The sequence below is a fragment of the Balaenoptera musculus genome, chromosome 4 (assembly GCF_009873245.2).
Source record: "Balaenoptera musculus isolate JJ_BM4_2016_0621 chromosome 4, mBalMus1.pri.v3, whole genome shotgun sequence".
In the NCBI taxonomy this organism is placed as follows: domain Eukaryota; kingdom Metazoa; phylum Chordata; class Mammalia; order Artiodactyla; family Balaenopteridae; genus Balaenoptera; species Balaenoptera musculus.
In genome coordinates, this window is record NC_045788.1 from 91068989 (window position 1) to 91094111 (window position 25123).

The window sequence follows — 25123 nt, forward strand, 5'->3', positions numbered from 1 at the left end:
TGGTGGTTTTTAGCCTCTGAAAAACTCAGGAAATATGCATGAGATAATATTATCTGGGTACTTCACAGAGGAGCTAAAGCAGAGGATATGGGGGAGGGATCTGTCCCGGGAAGGCACTAGAGGGTCCTGCTCGGTTACATTTTCTGGAGCAGTTTATCAGCCTCCTTTTAGGCACCAAGAAGGCCAGTCCTAGCTCATTTCTAAGCGATAAACCTGGTTAAGGTTTCCTCTCTTACCTTGGCCATCTTATGCCCTGGTGCTTCTTCCTGCTTCTGGACTCAGAGCAAGGAGACCTGTAGCTTGAGGACTACTTGCCTCTTGATGTTCCTCTTCCATTTCCTGTTCACAAAAATATTTTCTTAATTTCTATGAAGGCATTTGGATTTAGTTATAGTTGATTTAAACATGTATATCCTGGGCCATGTATAAACCTTTTTTTTTTTTTAATTCTTTATTTATTTATTTTTGGCTGTGTTGGGTCTTTGTTTCAGTGCGAGGGCTTTCTCCAGTTGCGGCAAGCGGGGGCCACTCTTCATCGTGGTGCGCGGGCCTCTCACTATCGCAGCCTCTCTTGTTGCGGAGCACAGGCTCCAGACGCGCAGGCTCAGTAGTTGTGGCTCACGGGCCTAGTTGCTCCGCGGCATGTGGGATCTTCCCAGACCAGGGCTCGAACCCGTGTCCCCTGCATTGGCAGGCAGATTCTCAACCACTGCGCCACCAGGGAAGCCCCTAAACCATTTTTATAGGAATCTCTAATGCTTATTTTTATGATACATTGTTTTGAAAGTGATGAAAATTAATTGACTGTACTTGCTGTTTAGTAAAAGTTTAAATTGCGTACTACTTTTTAAAAAATATTTCAAATCCTCTTTTTTTCAATGTAATTACCCCTAGAGATATCTCATTATATGTCCTTGGATAACTTTATTTCATGTGTTATCTAAATACTGCAATATGATATAGTGAAAGCAAAAAAGATTTTATTGTCAGGCAGAAGTAGGTTCCCATCTCAATTTCAATAGCCAAGGGATTGAGGAAGTTTCTAAATTGTGTTTTCTTTCTAAAAACAAAACATCATTTCAAATATGAAAGAGGAATTAGATCAACATGCAATATAATTCTTATTCAGCCTTATTTCATAAAAAGACACAAAATACTGTACTTGGCATGCAGGTCTTCATTTATTTATTCATCTTGTGGTCATGGCAGGAATCACTAGTTAAACTTTGTAGTTTCCATCTGAGCCAAGATCCAGCTGCAAAATTCTCCATGAAGAGCACCTACCAGTTGATAAGGGATGGCACTGCAGAAAACTGATAGGTGATTTTAGCTCTAAACCTATCCCTTTCACCTTTTTCCTAATATGCTGCTTTTATTTATTGCTGATATGCATCTAGCAAATTAATGTATTCAAGGGTCCAGAGAAATGTTAATATCTCACATGATTTAATTTCAGATGTGTCACTTTTCTTAAACAGATTAGGCTACAGAATAAGCCATTTTACAGAACGCATTCTATTTGAGTGGCAATAATTATCAAGTGGTAGAAAAGGATATGGATAAGAAATGGCTCAGCAGAATAATAGTTTAGCATAAAAGCACTTGACAGAGCATATTCTACAGGCTGTGAATAGGTGTTGCCAGAAAAAAGTTTTTCATGAGAAAATAATTTTATGATAAAATAAAAGTCTGCATTTAATGATGTTGAGGATATTTTTTTTTCCCCTGACAAGAACTCCCAAGAAGAGTAAATGGTATTATTTTCCCAAAGTAGTTGGCCATGGAACACTTTTTCCTAGGGTTTTAAAGGCTGATATGCCCACTATGTTGTTCTAGCCAGTCCTTTCTGACTTCTGGGCAGTCATTCTTACTAGTTTCTGCCTGGTCCATACCAGTTGCTAAGTATTTTGTAAATCACATTATACAGAATATATTTTAGAAAATGCTATTTGAAAGATTGTGTCACTGATGAGTTAAATATTATATAGGATTTTAATATATTATTATATTAAAATCATATTATAATAGGGGACATTTATTATATTTGTCTATTTTAAATTGTTTCAGATTTGTTATTTTTTTTGCAAAATAAATTTAACTTTGTATATTGATTGCTATGTGACATATAAAGTGCTGTTCTAGGCATTATATTTGTAAAAACACATTTATTTGAAACACAAGTAATTCATATCCAGTAAAAAATTTTGGAAAACCAGATAAAGAAGAACTTAAAAATTAAAATTGGGGGCTTCCCTGGTGGCGCAGTGGTTGAGAATCTGCCCCCCAATGCAGGGGACACGGGTTCGAGCCCTGGTCTGGGAAGATCCCACATGCCGCGGAGCAACTAGGCCCGTGAGTCACAATTACTGAGCCTGCGCGTCTGAAGCCTGTGCTCCACAAGAGAGGCCGCGATAGTGAGAGGCCCGCGCACTGCGATGAAGAGTGGCCCCCACTTGCCGCAACTAGAGAAAGTCCTCGCACAGAAATGAAGACCCAACACAGCCGTAAATAAAGTCATTAAAAAAAAATTAAAATTAAAATATCATTTGGGATATTTCCCCCTATTCATTTTGATAAGTACAGCTAAAACCCTGGACATTAAATGTTAAACAAACATAAGAAAACTCTGAAAGGTGGAAAGAGGGAGGCAGACGACCCAGGAATTTTGAGACCCAAGAAACAATATAGTGATGAATTCCTTGGGTTTTCTTCTTGCCTCATGTATCCCACACTTGGAGCTGAAGAAGCAAGCAACCTGAAACATCAAGGGCAGAGACATAACTAAAGATCCAAAAAAAGCAATCTCACGACTTTTCCTCTAAAGAATACCCCTCTTTCAAAAGTCATCAGTGAATTCTGTATTGCAAAATTCAACTCTTACATAGTGCATTAGTTTCCCATTGCCGTTGTAACAAATTACCAGAAAATTAGTGGCTTATAACAACATAAATTTATTATCTTACAGTCCTAGAGGCCAGAAGTCTGAAATGAATCTGCAGGGCCACATTCCTTCTCTCTAGGGAGAATCCAATTGCTGGTGTCTTCCAGCTTCTACAGGTCATTGGTATTCCTTGGCTTATCTCTCTTTATCACCTCTCCCTCTTCACATCTCCTTCCCCAACTCTGACCCTTCTGCCTCCCTTTTGTAAGGACCCTTGTGATTGCATTGGATTTGCCCAGATAATAATACAGTAAAATTCCCCGTCTCAGGATCCTTAACTTAATCACACCTGCAAAGTCCCTTTTGCCCTTTGTGAAGGTATCATATTCACAGTTTCTGAGGATTAATACCCAAACATTTTTGGGGGGGCCATTATTTTACCTACCAAATATGGCTCTCCTTGAATTCCATGACTCTATACTGCCCTGATTTATATTTCTTAAATAAGTGGCCATTTTTTCTCAATTTCCTTTCCAGGATTTTATTCTCTACTCTTCCCTTAATTATTGGGTCTTTTCAGGTTCTCTTCTTAGCGCTATCTCCTCCTGGGCAATTTAGATCATCCTCTATGTGAATCCTAAAGATCTCTATATTTCTGACTCTGATATTGAAATTTCATGCAAATGACAGAACACCTCAAATATAGCCTATCTCAAACTGAAATCATTTTTGTACCATCAAAGGTGAACCATTTTGCACCCTTAGTGAATGCCACCTCTGTGCACTCTTTGCCTAAGTCAAAGAGGGGTTATCCTTGATTCCTCTATCTGCCTCACGTCCCCAAATCAATTAGTCCACAAACCACATAGGTTTTAATTCCTCTATAAAGATCCACATGCACAGCCACTCCCCAATTTAGGCTCCTTCGTATTTTTTTCATATTTTGGCAACAGGTTCCCAAATGGTCTTCTATCCAAGTTTGTTTCCTTCTAATTTGTTCTCCGCATTGCAGCCTATGACATTCCTATTTAAAACCCTCCAATGACTTCTCAGTGATGTTAGGATAGAGGTGAGACCACGTGCTCCACTTGGTGTAAAAACTCCTATATACTGAGTTCACTGGCTTGCTCTCTAGTCTCATCTCTCATTGTATTATTTTACTTCCTTACAGGCACTAATAATATCTCTTTCTCTCCTTTGGCCTCTACCAGCTATCTTTCCTCCTGAGCCTCCTATATGCTGTTTATGCTATTTCTTCTGTCTAAAAGATATTTTTCTCTCCTGTCACCTAGCTAACTGTTATTTTCTTTTCAGTTTTCCAACTCTTCCAGGAAGCATTTTCTGGCCCTGACTTCAGGTCAAAGGTATTTTCTTAAAGACTCCTGTAACACTAGTAGTCCTTGTGTCACCCACTTGACGTGGGTTGTAACAAAATAGCTTCAACCGAGGAGGTCAACGGAAGACCTGGACCAGTTATCTCCATCCCAGGATAGTAAGCAAAGAATTGCAAACTACCACTTGAGGCTTAAGCACAAAGCAAAGTGTATTTAAGCATAGATACACTCTCAGAGTGGGAGAGAGAGCGAGAGAGAGAGCGGGCCGTTTCTGAGAGCGGGCAGTTTCAGCGAAGTGAAGCAAGCCCAAAGCAAAGTTTATCGAAGCAAAGGTACACTCAGAGAGAGAGAGAGAGTGCGCGTGGCTGTTTTCGCGAAATGAAAACAACCTTCCTGTACAGGCTTAAGGGCTCTATTAAGGAGCATTTTGCAGAGAGGCAGTGGTGCGTGACAGGGGATCGTTATCTGAGTCCAGAGCTATGGAACAAGTTTACTGCTGCGCATGCTCTCACCTTTGACTCGCTAAGTAACAACCACGGGGGCGGGGAGGGCAAAACCGCATGTAGATTTTATTATAATGATGGTATAATGAGTTTGGGTTTACTATAGGTTATACGCCTGTCTGGTCTGGGCATGCGCAGCCCGGGGAAGTTCCCTTGTGTTGCTGTGCCCCTCTTTATCAGGATAAGCTGCCCACTATACGACCATAGTTTCGCCTGTTCTGGGTGGGGTCAGGAGAGAGTCCCCAGATGGTTGGGTGTGACTCGATTGCTTGCTCTTGTCTTTCTCGCCACTGTCACCTTCTTGCTGCTGATGTCTAACTACCTAACACTTGTACATTGTTTCAGATTACCCTCATGCCCTTTCATAACTGCCCATCATCAGCAGTAGACTGTACACACTGTGAGGGCAGACATACAGCGTTTGTAACAGGTATTCATTCATTATCTGATGAAAGAAGAAATAAAAAATTACAATATTTTATGAAATACTAATTGTGTGTGAGGGATTGTAAATCTTATATTCTTTGAAAAATAGAAACACTCTTGAGCGTAAGATCTCACGTTTTCTTAAAAAGAGAGGAAGAGAGAAAAAGAACCAAGATAATCTTTAGTATCTCTTGAGATAAAGTATTAATGCAAATGTATCATTGATGGATTGATATTTTTGATATTTTTAACATTGAGAGCTTTAACTGTTCACTGTCTTTATCAAGGAACTTTACTATGATAAGATATAAACAAAATCCCATGTTGTTTTTAGAACTGACAAACCTAATTTGGAATTTCCAACTATGTAATTGTGATTACCTGTAAAATGGGGACGAAACACTTGCTGAATTTAATTTTAGAAGGCTTCAAATAAGAAACTAGTTTATTTGGGGTCCTAAGGATTGCAATTTGGGGAAAACAATGAGAGCGTGTTCCTGGAAAGAGAAAGAGTCCGGGGCCAATAAAGACAAAAAGCCACAAGGTTGTTAAAGTTGCCTGGTGATAATTGTGGTCAACTCTGACACAAGTTGGGAAATATTTGTCCTTAAGGAATCATGAGTTATTTTGGGGTAAGGGCCCGATAACTATGAGTTTCTGGCAGATATTCTGGATGCCTTTGTTAGGACAGTAGTGGTCAAAAGGTCCAATTCTATCCAGGCATAAAAGACTTGTATGAAAGTCACACTTCCTGAGTGACCTCCCTGCTCCATTTTCGAGAGCTCTGTTAGCAATACTCCATGTTGAGAGTCCTGTCATAAGACAAAATGCCATTGATTCTTATAATAATTAGAAAACGTTAAGGTTCAGAATTTGCATCTTCATTTCAATAATATCCTTTTCTATAAGTCTTAAACACATCTTAAATTGGACTTTTAAGTTTTATGAGATAAATAGAGTTTTAAATTGTATGAAAACACTCTGTATGTTAAAACTGCTAAGCTCTGAACATCTGTGTTCTTTGGTGCCCTATTTCCTTTGATTTGAAGTTCAAAATGAGAGATATTAAGTTCAAATGCAAAACAAAAAGCTACAAAAAACATGCTCCAACATAAAAACTGTTCAAAAGGAGTAATCATTCTTGAAACTCTGTAACTGTTTTGCAGATGATTTATTCACTTCCCTTCTCTAATCACAGGTTTTTCTGTACAGTCACAGAGTAAGATTGTTTCCTTGAGGCGAGAAAGAAATGCAGAGGTTCTGACAAATAAGAGGTTGCCTTGGGGAAAGGAACTACAGTAAACACTCAGAAGTTCTTCCCTTAACAAGAAAACCTTTAAAAGTAAACATAAAAAGGCAGAAAGTGGTGTGGGTTACTGACTTTTAACCACATAACTTAGCATTTAATCTTTTATAATTTGGTCATTTAGAAAATGCTTCATATATGTTAAATATGTGGACTAAGAATGCCGCCTGCCATATCAGCAAACAAAGGATGTTGTGGCCCTCAAGTCATCAGCCACTGCAGCTTCCCCCCACGGTGAGCCCTGAGGGGACTCAGGATGGGAAAGAAGAGGATACTGGCCCTAGATAGCTGAGGTGCATATCAAGGGAATGATTTCATTGAGCCCAGACTCTTGCATCTTCCCATACATAGAAAAGGGCTAAATTCATTAACTTGACATGTCTTTTTTTTAAAAAAATTAACAGTAATCTTTCGATGTTCTAACTACCTGGTTTTTGTTGTAAAAACTCCTATATATCCAGGGACCTCCCTTACCTCTGCGGAGCAGTCCCTCAGAGCTACCTGAGAGGCTGTCTTCTGGGCTTAAGTCCTCAGAGTCCATTGAATAAAACATAATTCTCAACTTAGAGGTTGTGCATTTTTTTCCAGTTGACAAATAATTGTTCCTAATAATACTACTCCACTGTAGATGAAGATTATTCAGTATTAAAATTTTATTTATAAATACACAAATAAGAGTCATTCAGGTTTGAGAAAGTCACTGTAAGTAAATGTAAGAAAGAGATATAGAAAGGAATCCAGGATACTAAGGGGTCTTTAAAATAAAAGAAATAATAAAGGCCAGCTTAGTGGTGTAGAGGAAAAGGCATTTTAGTTTTAATTAAAATCTGTATTACCAATGTTGGGCAAGTAATTTACATTTTTTTTTAATTATTATTTATTTATTTATTTTTGGCTGTGTTGGGTCTTCGTTTCTGCGCGAGGGCTTTCTCCAGTTGCGGCAAGCGGGGACCACTCTTCATCACGGTGCGCGGGCCTCTCACTGCTGCGGCCTCTCCCATTGCAGAGCACAGGCTCCAGACGCGCAGGCTCAGTAGTTGTGGCTCAGGGGCCTAGTTGCTCTGCGGCATGTGGGATCTTCCCAGACCAGGGCTCGAACCCGTGTGCCCTGCATCGGCAGGCAGATTCTCAACCACGGGCGCCACCAGGGAAGCCCGTAATTTACATTTCTAAAAGTCAGTTTACTTATCTGCAAAAGAGGTTTCTTCCTGGGGAAGCAGCGAGGATGCCTCTTTCAGTTGGTACAGTAGTCCCTCGTTATCCACAGGGGATCCTTTCCAGGACCCTCACAGATACCAATGTCTGAGGATGCTCATGTCCCGTATGTAAAATGGTGCAGTATGTGCACCTACACATATCCTCCAGTATACTTTAAATCAGCTCTAGATTACTTATAATTTCCAGTGCAGTGTAAATGCTCTGTAAATAGTCATAAATACAATGTAAATGCTATGTAAGTAGTTGCTGGTATGCAGCAAATCCAAGTTCTTTTTGGAACGTTCTGGAATTTTTTAAAAAATATTTTCCATCCCTGGTTTGTTGAATCCATGGATGTGGAACCGGTGGATACAGAAGGCTGACTGTATTCCATTTTTCTGACATATTCTGAGTTAAAATATCAGGGGGAGAAGAAATGGGGGTAGGGTTTCTCTGTGAGAGGCAGTAAACATTTGCTAGATTCCAGTGGTAATAATCAAGGACATCAGTTCCCACATGTTTGTTTTTAACAGTTGTTAAAACAACAAAGTTAGTGTTAACCCATATTAACAATTGTGTGTAGCCTCAAGTCTATCTACAGCTCATCTTCAAAATCTGGAATAACTGGATCTGTGTTTATTGTGCATGTAAACAGGTGTTGGAAGGGGAAAAAATAATTACTGCTATGGAGAGATAGTAAATAGAAAATAAATGCTTAGAGAGATCTGAGACGTTTAAAAAAGTAACAGAAATTAAAGCAAGTTCCATTTGATGATATTTGAGTTAAATATCAAAGTTTTTTCATAGTTTGAAATCCTCAGGACAAATCTCTTTAAAATGTCATGGATGACAGGTTTGTAAAACTGTGTGAACCCATCATCCTCTCAAAATGTTAAACATTGATGGTTCTAAAGAAAGTAAATGCAATTCTCTTGAACTTAATAGGAAAATTTGGCAGTGGTTTCTTTAACTTAATGCACCACCACATAGAGGTTGAAAATTCTTAAAGTGAAAGGAAATAAAGAATTATGCCAGTTTCTCTCTTAAAAGAGAATTAACTGGTATATGAAGAAAGATGTAAAAGATGGATGAATGAAGAATTAGATACTTAACTGTGGTCAGAAATATTGAGAAAAAGAACTGAAGATTGAACCAAGAGTGAATAGCTGTAGATACTGACAGTTTCTCAGACTGTGTATTGCTATTGTAAAACATGAATGATTATGTGATCACTTATTTGGCAGCTATGAAACCAATGCATGCTTTAACCTAAGATCATAGAAAAGGAATAAGAAAAAACATTTTCAGATTTTTATCATAATCAGACCTCTCTAGTTCCATATTTCTCTGGGGTTTTCCTTCTTTTCTAATTGTGTTCGGAACTTTTGATTTTGGACTGTGGAACACATTGAAAATGTTAACATCCTTTTTCTCTTACTCTTTTCTTCAAGAATAGTCTTAGAGATGTTTTCAAACCACATAAGTCAAAGACCTTGAATAAAATCTATCTCACACCTTCTCTTTGATCCTATTTCCTTTGCCCTCAAATGCTCTGTCCATTTAAGAAAGTAAATGGGGTTTCAACTTTGCATTGTTCTTTTCCAATATGACTTTCAAAGACATTAAAATAATCCTTTCCATTTCACTAAAAGTGATTGTGCCCTGGGTTTTTTTTTTTCCCCCTTTCTCAGTTATTAAACACCCTGAATCATTATATTTTTTGTGTGTTGATCTTAATTTGGGATATAGCCTCACTTATGAAACTAGTGAAAATCCTAAACTTTTTAGGGAATAAGGAATAAAGATTCCAGCCTTGAAAGGTCTTGAGGTTTTCAACATCATAACAATTTCTAACTTCTTAATATACTGTAGTTCATTAAATCATCAACTAGACATATCCTGTTTATTGCTCTTTTGGATTAAAATAAATTAAAGCAGAAAGGAAACACAACTTAATTGGCCTTAGATAAGTTGTTATACTGTTACTACAACAGTTCTCTTGGAATTTAGTAATCATAATTATGTGAATCTTAATTAGATAATTATTGTTGTGCAGTTTTTCTTGACTTAAGGGGGAAAATTCATTGGCATACTCAGCCATATCATGCTGTGTCAGAAACTTTAAATCAGAAAAAATGTTAGAGTAAGTTGTAGAGTGCTTTATTATTTATAGGAGTATAATTCCCTAGGCAACTAACAGAGGAAAAGTCTGAAAATACTCCTTGCTTGAATATTTGTTCTTTTTCATAGTTGCCAAAGTATTGCTCTGATTTGTCAGAGTAAGACTGATGAAGGAAAGACAAATCATCATGCATGGGTGATTTTTCATCAGAGTAGACACCTGATAAAAGAGGCTCATGGATTTTTGGTTCTTTCAAGAATAAATTTTGAATAAAATTTGAATAAATTTTTGTGTTAGCCCATCAGAGATTGAGTTTAGCCATTTTGTTTCTACTTTTCATGTACAAAAAAATCAAAGGAGGAGAAATGAAGTGTTTCTACCATAACATTACATGCATTCCTAGAAATTTACATATTCTGCAAAATAGAAGAATGTGAATTTTGAGAAAAGTAGAGTTAATTAAAATAAAAATTTCTAACCAAAATGCTAACAAAAACAATGATAGGTATTTTAAGAGATAACTTGAACAAACCAGAAAGGCAGTTCAACATGGATAGAGGATACCGCAGTTACAGAGTAGAATGACTTATGGCATCAATAGAGTAGCTAGAAGTGGATCTCTTAGCCAGTATAGCTTTCATTGAGATGGTCATAGAGGAAGAACAACCTGCTCTGACGTTGGATCTGGCAAAGCTGAAATACTGCCTCTTGGGAGATCTGGGTTTAGGCGTCATTTGATTTTTTTACCAATAGAATTAATGAACCTGCTTTACAGTCCTCCTGGTTTTTTCATCAATGAGTTAAACACATTTTTTCACAACTTTATTCTAACTCAGCTTTTTAAATTTTGAAAATTGTACCTTGATTGCTTTGGAGGTTACACCAGAGATTTCCAAGTAAATACATTCCAGAGCCATTTAAACAGTGTAGCCGGGGAATAAACATCTTTCCTTGGCTCCCGAAGCAATCCCAAGGAGCAATAGAACTTTATTTACCTTCACTGACTCTTTGTTTCTCCTGCACACCCCACACCCCGATTCTGTGCTTTTGCTTTTGTTTCTGCTTCTGGTTTCCTAAAACCTGCAAGTTATACTTAATTTGCCACCAATGTATGTGAATTTGGTTTTATGGCCTATTTGATGATCTTTATCAGGCAGAGACCTATTCTGTTGGGTGAGAGATGACAGAAGATTTTGTTTGTTGGTTTCCTTGTTCATTGAAGAATACATCAGCCTTCCAATGAAAAGGTTAAGAGCGTTTTGACATGCAGATTTGTGAGCTTTTGTTCTCCATGTTTATTTTAATTTATGACTAAGGGTGTAGAACTAAAGCTACAAGCTGTGTGTCTGTGTCTGTAATTGCAAAAAAGTCTTTATCTCTCATTTTGTGTTAGAAATATTCTCTTACTTCTGGAAAAATAAGTAAATAAATTAGATATAAAATCTTGTAAATTAAGGAGTTCTATATTGATTGGTTTATAGAAGCTAATAAGGTTTATAAAAGTCTAATATAAGGGAACATAAAATTTCCTAGAGAATTAAAGACACTAAATATCTAATACTTTAAATATGGAACCCTTAAAAAACAAACAACAAAAAACACCAAAAGAACACTTTTCACTGAAAATGCCAGTTTAAAAGCATTTAAAAAAAATACACAAGAATCCCAACTTCCATAATTAAAACAATTTTTTAGACAATTCTGACTAGTTTGAAAATGCTTTTTTTGCCTACCTCAGTTACTTTATTTTTTTAATTGAAATATAGTTGATTTACAATATTAAATTAGTTTCAGATGTACAACATAGTGATTCAACATTTTTATGTATTATATTCCACTTAAAGTTATAAAATAATGGCTATATTTCCCTGTGCTGTACAATATACCCTTGTTATTTATTTATTTCATACATAATAGTTTGACTCTCTTAATCCTTACCCTATCTTGCTCCTCCCCCTTCTTTCTCCCCACTGGTAACCACCAGTTTGATCTCTATATCTGTGAGTCTGTTTTTGTTTTGTTATATTCATTCGTTTTATTTTTTAGATTGCACATATAAGGGATTACATAGAGTATTTGTCTCTCTCTGTCTGACTTATTTTATGAAGGATAATGCCCTCTAGGTCCATCCACGTTGTTGCAAATGGCAGAATTTCATTATTTTTTATGGCTGAGTGATATTCCATTGTGTGTGTGTGTGTGTGTGTGTGTGTGTGTGTACACCACATCTTCCTTAGCCATCTGCTGATAGATGTTTAGGTTGCTTTCATATTTTGGCTATTGTAAATAATGCTACTGTGAACATTGGGGTGCATGTGTCTTCACGAATTAGTGTTTTTGTTTTTTTTTTGGATTTATAAACAGGAGTGGAATTGCTGGAACATATGGTGATTCTAAGTTTAGTTCTTTGAGGAAGCTCCATACTGTTTTCTAAAGGGGCTGCACCAATTTACATTTCCACCAACAGTGTATTAGCATTCTCTTTTCTCCATATCTTTGCCAACATTTGTTATTTGTGGTCCTTTTGATGATAGCCATTCAGAAAGGTGCGAGGTGATATATCATTGTGGTTTTGATTGGCATTTCTCTGAATAGTAATGTTGAGCATCTTTTCATGTGCCTGTTGGCCATCTGTATGTCTTCTTTGGGAAAATGTCTATTCAGGTCTTCTGCCCAGTTTTGAATCAGGTTGGTTTTTTTTTTTTTTTAATATTGAGTTGTATGAGCTATTTATAAATTTTGGATATTAACTCCTGATTAGTTATATCATTTACAATCATTTTCTACCATTCAGTAAGTCTTTTCATTTTGTCAGTGGTTTCCTTTGCTGTGCAAAAGGTTTTAAGCTTAATTAGGTCTCATTTGTTTATTTTGTCTTTTGCTTCTTTTGCCTTAGGAGACAGATCCAAAAAAATATTGCTATGATTTATGTCAAAGGGTGTTCTGCCTATGTTCTCCTCTAGCAGTTTTATGTTTTCTGCTCTTACATTTAGGTCTTTACTCCATTTTGAGTTTATTTTTGTAGATGGTATGAGAAAATGTACTAATTTCATTTTTTAACATGTAGCTGTCCAGTTTTCCTAGCACCATGTCTTGAAAATACTGTCTTCTCTCCATTGTATATTCTTCCCTCCTTTGTCATAGATTAATTGACCATAGCTGTGTGGGTTTATTTCTGGGCTCTCTATTCTGTTCCATTTGATCTATATGTCTGTTTCTGTGCCAGTACCAGGCTGTTTTGATTACTGTACCATTGTAGTATAGTCTGAAGTCAGGGAGTGTGATATCTCCAGCTTTGTTCATTTTTCTCAAGATTGCTTTGGCAATTCTGGGTCTTTCGTGGTTCCATATAAATTTTAGGATTGCATATTCTAGTTCTGTGCAAACTGTTATGGGTATTTTGATGGGGATTGCATTAAATCTTTAGATTGCTTTGCATAGTATGACCATTTTAACAATATTTACTATTCCAATTCATGAACATGGAATATCTTTCAATTTCTTTTTATCATCTTCAGTTTCCTTCATGAATATATTATTGTTCTCAGTGTATAGGTCTTTCACCTCCTTGGTTATACTCTTAAATTTATTGAGACTTGTTTTGTGGCCTAACATGTGATCTATCCTGGAGAATGTTCCATGTGCACTTGAGAAGAATGTGTATTCTTCTGTTGGGATGAAATGTCCTGTAGATATCTATTAAGTTCAGTTGGTCAAATGTGTCATTTAAGACCACTGTTTCCTTACTGATTTTCTGCCTGGATGGTCTGTCCATTGATGTACGGGGATGTTAAAAACCCTTACTATTATTGTACTATTGTCAGTTTCTCCCTTTATGTCTGTTAATATTTGCTTTATGTATTTAGGTGTGCCTGTAGTGGGTGTATATATGTTAATGAGTGTAATAGTCTCTTCTTGTATTGATCCCTTTATCATTAGATACATTAATTCCCCTACATATGAACGAGTTCTGTTCTGAAAGCACGTTCATAAGGGCAGTTTGTTCGTAAGTTTAACAGAGTTAGGCTAGGTACCCAACTAACACAGTCGGCTATATAGTACTGTACTGTAATAGTTTTATAATACTTTTCACACAAATAAAACATAAAAAACAAACACAAAAAATAAAGAACACATTTTTAATATTACAGTACCTTTTTTCTTTAAAGCCTCTTTTATTTATTTATTTATTTATTTATTTTTAACATCTTTATTGGAGTATAATTGCTTTACAATGGTGTGTTAGTTTCTGCTTTATAACAAAGTGAATCAGTTATACATATACATATATCCCCATATCTCTTCCCTCTTGCATCACCTTCCCTCCCACCCTCCCTATCCCACCCCTCTAGGTGGTCACAAAGCACTGAGCTGATCTCCCTGTGCTATGCAGCTGCTTCCCGCTAGCTATCTATTTTACGTTTGGTAGTGTATATATACCCATGCCACTCTCTCACTTTGTCCCAGCTTACCCTTCCCCCTCCCTGTATCCTCAAGTCCATTCTCTAGTAGGTCTGCGTCTTTATTCCCGTCTTGCCCGTAGGTTCTTCATGCCCTTTTTTTTTTTTTTTTTTTTTTTTAGATTCCATGTATATGCGTTAGCATACGGTATTTGTTTTTCTCTTTCTGAATTACTTCACTCTGTATGACAGACTCTAGGTCCATCCACCTCACTACAAATAACTGAATTTTGTTTCTTCTTATGGCTGAGTAATATTCCATTGTATGTATGTGCCACATCTTCTTTATCCATTCATCTGTCAGTGGGCACTTAGGTTACTTCCATGTCCTGGCTATTGTAAATAGAGCTGCAATGAACACCGTGGTACATGACTCTTTTTGAATTATGGTTTTCTCAGGGTATATGTCCAGGAGTGGGATTTCTGGGTCGTATGGTAGTTCCATTTTTAGTTTTTTAAGGAACCTCCATACTGTTCTCCACAGTGGCTGTATCAACTTACATTCCCACCAACAGTGCAAGAGGGTTCCCTTTTCTCCACACCCTCACCAGCATTTATTGTTTGTAGATTTCTTGATGATGGCCATTCTGACCAGTGTGAGATGATATCTCATTGTAGTTTTGATTTGCATTTCTCTAATGATTAATGACGTTGAGCATTCTTTCATGTGTTTGTTGGCCATCTGTATATCTTCTTTGGAGAAATGTCTATTTAGGTCTTCTGCCCATTTTTGGGTTGGCTTTTTTTTTTTGTTATTGAGCTGCATGAGCTGCTTGTAAATTTTGGAGTTTCATCCTTTGTCAGTTGCTTCATTTGCAAATATTTTCTCCCATTCTGAGGGTTGTCTTTTGGTCTTGTTCATGGTTTCCTTTGCTGTGCAAAAGCTTTTAAGTTTCATTAGGTCCCATTTGTTTATTTTTGTTTTTATTTCCATTTCTCTAGGTGGTGGGTCAAAAAAGATCTTGCTGTGATTTATGTCATAGAGCGTTCTGCCTATGTTTTCCTCTAAGAGTTTGATAGTGTCTGGCCTTACATTTAGGTCTTTAATCCATTTTGAGTTTATTTTTGTGTATGGTCTTGGGAGTGTTCTAATTTCATTCTTTTACATGTAGCTGTCCAGTTTTCCCAGCACCACTTATTGCAGAGGCTGTCTTTTCTCCATTGTATATTCTGGCCTCCTTTATCAAAGATAAGGTGACCATAGGTGTGTGAGTTTATCTCTGGGCTTTCTATCCTGTTCCATTGATCTATATTTCTGTTTTTGTGCCAGTACCATACTTTCTAGATTACTGTAGCTTTGTAGTATAGTCTGAAGTCCAGGAGTCTGATTCCTCCAGCTCCATATTTCTTTCTCAAGATTGCTTTGGCTGTTTGGGGTCTTTTGAGTTTCCATACAAATTGTGAACATTTTTGATCTAATTCTGTGAAATATGCCAGTGGTATGTTTATAGGGATTACATTGAATCTGTAGATTGCTTTGGGTAGTATAGTCATTTTCACAATGTTGATTCTTCCAATCCAAGAACATGGTATCTCTCCATCTATTTGTTATCATCTTTAATTTCTTTCATCAGTGTCTTATAATTTTCTGCATACAGGTGTTTTGTCTCCTTAGGTAGGTTTATTCCTAGATGTTTTATTCTTTTTGTTGTAATGGTAAATGGAAGTGTTTTCTTAATTTCACTTTCAGATTTTTCATCATTAGTGTATAGGAATGCAAGAGATTTCTGTGCATTCATTTTGTATCCTGCTGCTTTACCAAATTCATTGATTAGCTCTAGTAGTTTTCTGGTAATATCTTTAGGATTCTCTATGTATAGTATCATGTCATCTGCAAACAGTGATAGCTTTACTTTTTCTTTTCTGATTTGGATTTCTTTTATTTCTTTTTCTTCTCTGATTGCTGTGGCTAAAACTTCCAAAACTATGTTGAATAATAGTGGTGAGAGTGGGCAACCTTGTCTTATTCCTGATCTTAGTGGAAATGGTTTCAGTTTTTCACCTTTGAGGACGATGTTGGCTGTGGGTTTGTCATATATGACCTTTATTATGTTTAGGTAAGTTCCCTCTATGTCTACTTTCATATGACAGTACCTTGAAAATACAGTAGTACCATACAACAGCTGGCATACAGGGGCTGGCATTGAGTGAACAGGCAAGAAGAGTTACTGACTGGAGGAGGGAGAGGAGGTGGGAGATGGTAGAGCTGAAGGATCTTCAGCATAGGAGATGGAGTGCATGCTGCAATTTCACTCATGCCTAACGTTGATGGCACAGGTTCTGGTTATTTGCTGGAACTGGATGCACGTTTGCATCTTTGAAAGTTTGTAACTTGAAGGTTCGTAAGTAGGAGACTTACTGTAATGCCCTTCTTTGTCTTTTGTTATAGACTTTGTTTTAAAGTCTATTGTACCATTGCAACAAAAATAATAAAATACCTAGGAATAAACCTACCTACAGAGGTGAAAGACCTATACTCAGAAAACTGTAAGACACTGATGAAAGAAATCAAAAATGACACAAACAGATGGAGAGATGTACCATGTTCTTGGATGGGAGGAATCAATATTGTGAAAATGACTATACTACCCAAAGCAATCTACAGATTCAATGCAATCCGTATCAAATTACCAATGGCATTTTTCACAGAATTAGAACAAGAAATTTTACAATTTGTATGGAAACACAAAAGACCCCAAATAACCAAAGCAATCTTGAGAAAGAAAAACGGAACTGGAGGAATCAGACTCCCTGACTTCAGACTATACTACAAAGCTACAGTGATCAGACAGTATGGTACTGGCACAAAAACAGAAATATAGATCAGTGGAACAGGATAGAAAGCCCAGAGATAAACCCGCACACCTCTGGCCACCTAATCTATGGCAAAGTAGAAAAGAATGTACAATGGAGAAAAGACAGTCTCTTCAATAAGTGGTGCTGGGGAAACTGGACAGCTACCTGTAAAAGAATGAAATTAGAACACTCCCTAACACCATACACAAAAATAAACTCAAAATGGATTAGAGACCTAAATGTATGACCGGGCACTATAAAACTCTTAGAGGAAAAGTTAGAGGAACAGTTAGCAGAACAGAGAGAGACCAGTGCAGAGGGTCTTGGCCACCTCACTGCAGTCCCCAGCCTGAGATGTGCATCTGCTTGTGTGTGCGGGGGCTGGGAGCTGAAACTCGGGCTTCAGAGCACAGACCCAGGGAGAGGACTGGGGTTGGCTGCATAGAGACAACCTGAAGGGGCTGGAGTGTGGTCTGAGCTGCAATGGGGGCATCCACAGGACTGAGCCTAGGTCTGCTATAGGAGCCCGATTTTTAACACAAGTGCTGAAGGGAGGCATGGGGCCCAGACATAGCGACCTCATTCTCGGTGTGCTCACAGGAGGCATGGCTCCACCTCTACGAACCCTGGGTGCACACAGACACTGGCAGGTTGCCCACACATGGAGAGGCTGAAATCTGAGCCATCTCCTAGTGGCTGTGCCGCCCCCGGATTTACGTGCTGCCAGCAGCTTTGTCAGCTCAGTGCCTGTGGGACATCTGAGCAGGTTACTGGTGCTCCCGTGGCAGGGGCAAATCCGGGGTTAGCAGCTGTGGGCTTTGCGGGAGTGTGCATGTGGAGGCAAGGCTGGGGTCTGGTCTGATTCTGTAGCTCCTGGCAGGGGGTCCAGGTGCATGACTATGGCGGCCCTGGTACCTGACTTCAGCAGATCTGTGCCAACAAATCTGCACTGGTGGCTGTGTGAGCACAGTGCCTGAGGGACACCTGGGCTGATTGCCTGCATTTGCGTGGTTGAAGTGGGGCCAGGGGCAGTGCCAACAGCAGTGTATTTTGTGAACCCACACAACTGGGGGTAGGCAACACCACAGAGTGCACTTCCTGGTGGACAGCTCCTGTGGAGGAATACCCAATGGTTCCTCTCCCAGCAGAAGTGCTTCAGTCCTGCCTGCCTCACACCACAGCTCAGAAATGGATCTGGGGGCTTCTGCTCCAACAATTAGGGAGCAGACCCTACACTAGACAGGGCTGTGACAACCACAGAGCAAAGAGGAGGCCCCATTCAACATCCAGTGCCACCTCTGGTCATCACAACACTGATCACAGCTCTTATCAAAGGGATTATGGCCAGCACACACTGAGGAAAGACATGGCAGGCATCCATACTGAAAACAACCCTTATACCAACAATATTAATTTGAACAGACTGATCACTAGAAGTGAAATAGAATCTGTAATTTAAAAACTCCCTGCAAAGAAAAGTCCAAGATCAGATGTCTTCACTGGGGAATTCTATCAAACATACAAAGAAGAACTTATACCAGTTCTTCTCAAACTCTTCCAAAAGATGGAAAAGGGGGGAACACTTCCAAAGTCATTCTATGAAGCTGCCATCACCCTGATATCAAAACCAGACAGGCAGTACCAAAAAAGAAAATTGCAGGCTAATATTGATGAATATAGATGCAAAAATTCTCAACAAAATATTAGCAAACTGAATCCAGCAACACATAAAAAAGATCATACACCACGACCAAGTTGGATTCATCCCAGGGTCACAGGGATATTTCAACATATGCAAATCAATCAATGTGATATACCACATCAACTAAAGAAAAGACAAAAACCACATGATCATCTCAATAGATGCAGAAAAAACACTTGATAAATTCAACATCCATTCATGATAAAAACTTCAAAGTGGGTATGGAGGGAACTTATCTCATCATAATAAAAGCTATTTATGACAAACCCACAGCCAACATAATACTCAATGGTGAAAAGCTGAAAGCCTTCCCACTAAAATCTGGAACAAGACAAGGATGCCCACTCACACTAGTTCTATTCAACATAGTATTGGAAGTCCTAGCTACAGCAGACAAACAAGGAAAAGAAATAAAAAGTATCCAAATTGGAAGGGAAGAGGTAAAATTGTCCTTATATACAGATAACATGATACTATATATAGAAAACCCTAAAGGCGCCACACAAAACTACTAGAACTGATGAATGAATTCAGCAAGGTAGCAGGATACAAGATTAACATACAGAAATCTGTTGCATTCCGTTACACTAGCAATGAAATATCAGAAAAAGAAAGTTAAAAAAAAAATCCAGTTTAAAATTGCATCAAAAAATACTTAGGGGACTTCCCTGGTGGCACAGTGGTTAAGAATCCACCTGCCAATGCAGGCGACACAGGTTCGATCCCTGATCTGGGAAGATCCCGCATGCCGTGGAGCAACTAAGCCTGTGCACCACAACTACTGAGCCTGCGTGCTACAGCTACTGAAGCCCATGCGCCTAGAGCCCATGCTCTGCAACAAGAGAAGCCACAGCAATGAGAGGCCTGCACACCACAATGAAGAGTAGCCCCTGCTCGCCGCAACTGGAGAAAGCCCGCACACAGCAACGAATACACAATGCAGCCAAAAATAAATAAATAAAATATATAAATGTATAAAAAAAATACTTAGGAATAAACCTGACCAAGGAGGTGAAAGACTATAATGCTGAGAAATATGAAACATTAATAAAGGAAATTGAAAATGATTCAAAGAAATAGGACGATATCCCATGCTCTTGGATTGGAAGAATTAATATAGTTTAAATGGCCATACTGCCCAAAGCAATCTACAGATTTAGTGTGATTCCTATCAAAGTAACTGTGACATTTTTCACAGAACTAGAGCAAATTATTCTAAAATTTATATGGAGCCATGAAAGACACAGAATTGCCAAAGCAATCCTGAGGAAAAAGAACAAAGCTGGAAGCATAACCCTCTCAGACTTCAGACAATACTACAAAGCTACAGTAGTCAAAAGAGCATAGTACTGGCACAAAAACAGACATATAGATCAATAGAACATAATAGAGAGCCCAGAAATGAACCCACATACCTAAGGTCAATTAATCTTTGATGAAGGAGGCAAGCATATCCAGTGGAGAAAAGACAGTCTCTTCAGCAAGTGGCATTGGCAAAGCTGGACAGCTGCATGTTAATCAGTGAAGTTAGAACATTCCCTCACATCCTACACAAAAATAAGCTCAAAATGGCTTAAAGACATGACATCATAAAACTCCTAGAGAGAACATAGGCAAAACATTCTCTGACATAAATCATAGCAATGTTTTCTTAGGTTAATCCCCCAAGGCAATAGAAATAAAAGCAAAAATAAACAATGGGACCTAATCAAACTTATAAGCTTTTGCACAGCAAAGGAAACCATAAACAAAATGAAAAGACAACCTACAGACTGGGAAAAAATATTTGCAAACGATGCAACCAACAAGGGCTTAATTTCCAGAATATACAAACAGCTCATACAAGTCAACAACAAAAAACAAACAACCCAATCAATAAATAGGCAGAAAACCTAAACAGATATTTCTCCAAAGAAGACATACAGATGGCCAATAGGCACATGAAAAAATGTTCAACATTGCTAATTATTAGAGAAATTCAAATCAAAATCACAATGAGGTTTAACTTCACACCAGTCAGAATGGCTATCATTTAAAAGTCTACAGATATGCTGGAGAGGGTGTGGAGAAAAAGGAACCCTCCTACACTGTTGGTGGGAATGTAAATTGGTGCAGCCACTATGGAAAACAGTATGGAGGTTCCTTAAAAACTAAAAATAGAGTTGCCATATGATCCTGCAATGCCACTCCTGGGTACATATCCAGAGAAAACTCTAATTCTAAAAGATACATGCACCCCAGTGTTCAGAGCAGTATTATTTACAATAGCCAAGACATGGAAGTAACCTAAATGTCCATTGACAGATGAATGGATAAGGAAGATGTGGTATATATACACGATGGAATGCTACTCAGCCATAAAAAAAAATGAAATAATGCCATTTGTGGCAACATGGATGGACCTAGAGATTATCATATTAAGTGAAGTAAGTCAGACAGAGAAAGACAAATATCATATGATATCACTTATTTGTGGAATCTAAAATATGATACAAATGAACTTACAAAATGGAAACAGACTCACAGACAGAGAAAAATTTATGTTTACCAAAGGGTAACAGGGGAGGAATAGATTAGAAGTTTGAGATTAGCAGATACAAACTACTCTGTACAAAATGAACTGTATAGTACCAGGAACTGTACTCAATATCCTGTAATAAAGCATAATGGAAAAGAATAGGAGAAAGAAATACATATGTATAACTGAATCTCTTTGCTGTACACCAGAAACTAATACAACATTGTAAGTCAACTATACTTCAATAAAAAAAGAATTTTAGAAAAACATATTCTATAAATTAAATACTAATTTCAATGATTTTTATGTCAATAGTAATTATCTTCTGGATGCAACAGCTGAAAATATAATTTTTCAGGATTTTTAGTTATTTTTAAATTATCAGATTTATATTTTCTTGTCATTAATTGATAGTTCTTTAGACTTAAATAATTTCTAAGCAAGATAAAATACTGAAAAATTGGTCATCATGCATAGTTTTACTATATATATACATTGTTTTAATATACATATAAATATATATAATGCATATTTAATATAATATATGTGTATTTTACATATATATATTCCTGTGTTTTTTAATTTGATATGTTATAGAGTTGCTATACCTTTGTGTGAGAATACTGTGATATGCCATTCAGATCTTCTTTTAGGAATAAAATATTTATTCATTTAGGAGCAGAGAGTGCTAATAAAAGAAGACCCTTATCCCATTTGGAGGAGTGCCCCAGTTAAAGAAACCTGACTTGCCCTTGGTCACATCTTCCAGAGACAGCTTATATTCAATGACTAATCAAACATGGGCATATGAAGGTCCCTTTTATCAATTTGGACCTCTCTCAATGGCTATCCCAGTCCTGAGATGTGTGGTCACCTGTGGCCTTCGTAATACTTGCATCCCAGCTCTACTTCTCCCCCTGCTCAATACTGCTTCCTTCCCCCTGCTTCCACAGGTCTTGATCCTAAAAGCACTCCTTGATAATTGTTGTTCATGCTCATCTCCATTTCATATTCTCATATTCTTTTCCTTTATGCATTGTTACAAGATATTGAATATAGTTCCCTGTACTATACAGTAAGCCCTTGTTGTTTATTTTACATAGAGTAGTTTGTATCTGCTAATCTCAAACTTCTAATCTATTCCTCCCCCACCCCCTTTCCCCTTTGGTCACCATAAATTTGTTTTCTATGTCTGCTTCTGGGGAATCCAGACTAGGGCACTTTGGGTCTATCTATATACCTACCTACTTGTTATCTTTATCTTCATTATCTATCGATCTATCTATTGATCTATCGATCTAGCTATCCATCCATCCACTCTAAGAAAGTGTAAAAAGGATGTGTGCACTTACAAAATTTTTGATATACCAAATGCTTGTAACAGCTCTCACTACCTATTCTCTAGTTCTCTGAAATAAAAATCAGTTATTTCATTACCAGTTGTAATGTGCATGAGTGATTACGGGTCTATGAGCAATAGTGCCAAATTTTTTGACTGTGTATGTAAGATTATGAGATGTGTTTTTGTTTATCAAGAAAAAATATGAGCTAATTGGTCTTATAGAAACACGTGTTGATGTAGAACAGGCTGTACCTTGGTAAATCTTGAGAATGTAACAGAGAATTTTACCGAGGAAACTGCAGTCAGTGATGTGAGGATGATACTTGGCAGAAACTTCTGAAAACAGAGTGTAGACAGAATTCTTTGGCACCTAAACAACGATTCAGGAAGGATGACCAATGTTAGTTACAACTAAACAAACCTTTCTTATTTACCAGTCTTTGTCAAAGGAGGGCTATTGAGCCGTATTTATTTTTCAAAAGACAGAAAATAGATGCAGTTGGCCAAGGCTCCAACTCTGATTTACTTATTACCCTTTTGCACATATCATACAAATCCAGAACCTTATGACTATCACCATTTTTATTGGAATCACTAGCAGTAGCTTTATAATTTCTATTAACCCAAGTTTCTTCATGGCATGATCTCTGTTTATCACTTCTGCTTCATCTCTTGTGCTCTTCTTTCTGTCACACCCTGCCACCAGCCCACAAACCACCAATGTCACTTCTGATAGTAAAATACTCTGTGCTCTTGCTTCAATACAGTCAAGTGGTTAAAAGGGTAGACCCTGCATTTGGTCCAGCCCTACATTTTTTCTGCCACTTCCAAACTGTGTGTCTACAGTAAGTTACTTTCCCACCTTGTGCCTCAGTTTCCTCAACTGAGAACCATGTTAGTACCTCACTTGGATGTGGAAAGATTAAGTGGAGAGTGCTTGGTTCATAGTAGCTTACATACTGTTTGGTGCTGTGTTATTTGGTAGAAATTACATATTCTTGTTTAGGGTCTGTTCTGTTCCGTTTTGCTCTCCAAACCTATTACTGTGATTGGGAGTATATTAAATGTGTGTGCTTAAACATTTCAAGTTCTACTTTATGAATATGTATGATAAAAGGAATTCATTTTGATAGTGTACTTGTACATGTAGATTACTGCATAACTGTTGAGAAATTAATGAAAATTTTATTAAAAATGTTCCTGTTGCCTGGAGACAACACAGATATTTGAAAGTATCTCTACAAATTTTGCATTGAACAACTGAGGTTTATGAGTGGATTTGTTTCCTCCTATAAAAAAAATTAGATGTGTAGAAGGCCCCAAGTAAAGTCTCTTTCCTTTTACTTTGACTGGTTCACTACAGGGAGGACATTCTGGAATTCTCTGGTAATCAGGCCTAGGTGTGATTCAAGAAGAGGGGCTGACCTGTGTGAGGAGACTGAAATGCTAGTTCACATTCAGTTCCTCACTCTGGCTGTTATTACCACTAACGGAATTGGTGTGTGCCCAGCCCAGCTGCTGTGTCCGTATCTCTCACAAACTGCAGAAAGGCTGCAGGATGTCTTTAGAGAAGTAGATATTTGTTTTTCCAGGGATTAATGGCACCCTTCTTTGTCTACGTAATGGATCTTACACTGTATATTTTAGACTTATTGAGCATTACTTAATTCCTATAATGCGTGCCAACAATGTGATTAAAGCTGATTTGCACTAGATCATTTGTCAGATTACTTGGTTACCGGTTAGCCTCCCCAGGTACAAATTTCCTCTTCTAAGCACTAAAAATAGCATCTTTACAGAATCCTCAAAAATGCATACTGTAAACCAGTTGCCACATCCAAAAATGAAATTATTTATTCAAGTATTTTATTTGCAACTGAATGTTTGACAGTTGTGGGAAATAGCAACATAACAAATATGGGGAAATGTTTTGGATGTAATTTTTGCTCTTTTGACACTTAATTTGCTGTCATACATTGACTTCAAAACCCTCAGAATCCCAAAACATTCCCTTCATTTGTTTATTTTCCTTGATTCCATGTTAGCTTTCCCTGACTTCCCACAGACACTGTATTCTATTCACTTCTCTTCACATCTAAATTTTTATTTTCCTAATTCCTGTGGGAAAAAGTGAACAAACCAACATAGCATGCATCAGTTAACCAAAAGACCACCCAAATGTGATTATATATACCTATATAAATATATAAAGCCCAAGACTATCACTTGTTTTTTTCTGCTCACTCAGCAAATCAGTCAATATATCCTCATATTGATTATTTTCTTGTCATTCTTTCTCTACTGTCTTGGTCTGGGCCTCATCGTTCCCTGCCCATGTTATTGCAATAGCTTCTTAACAGGTCCCCCTGTCTCTAGTTTATCCCCTCACTAGGTTCTTCTATTCAGCATGGCCAGTATAATTCTCCACTTTCATCTTGTCATTTTTTTGCTTAAAACCTGACAATGCCTATTATTTATTTATCATAATGAAACTTTTCAGCCCTTCTAACTTAAAGTCAAATACTGAGTTCTGGCC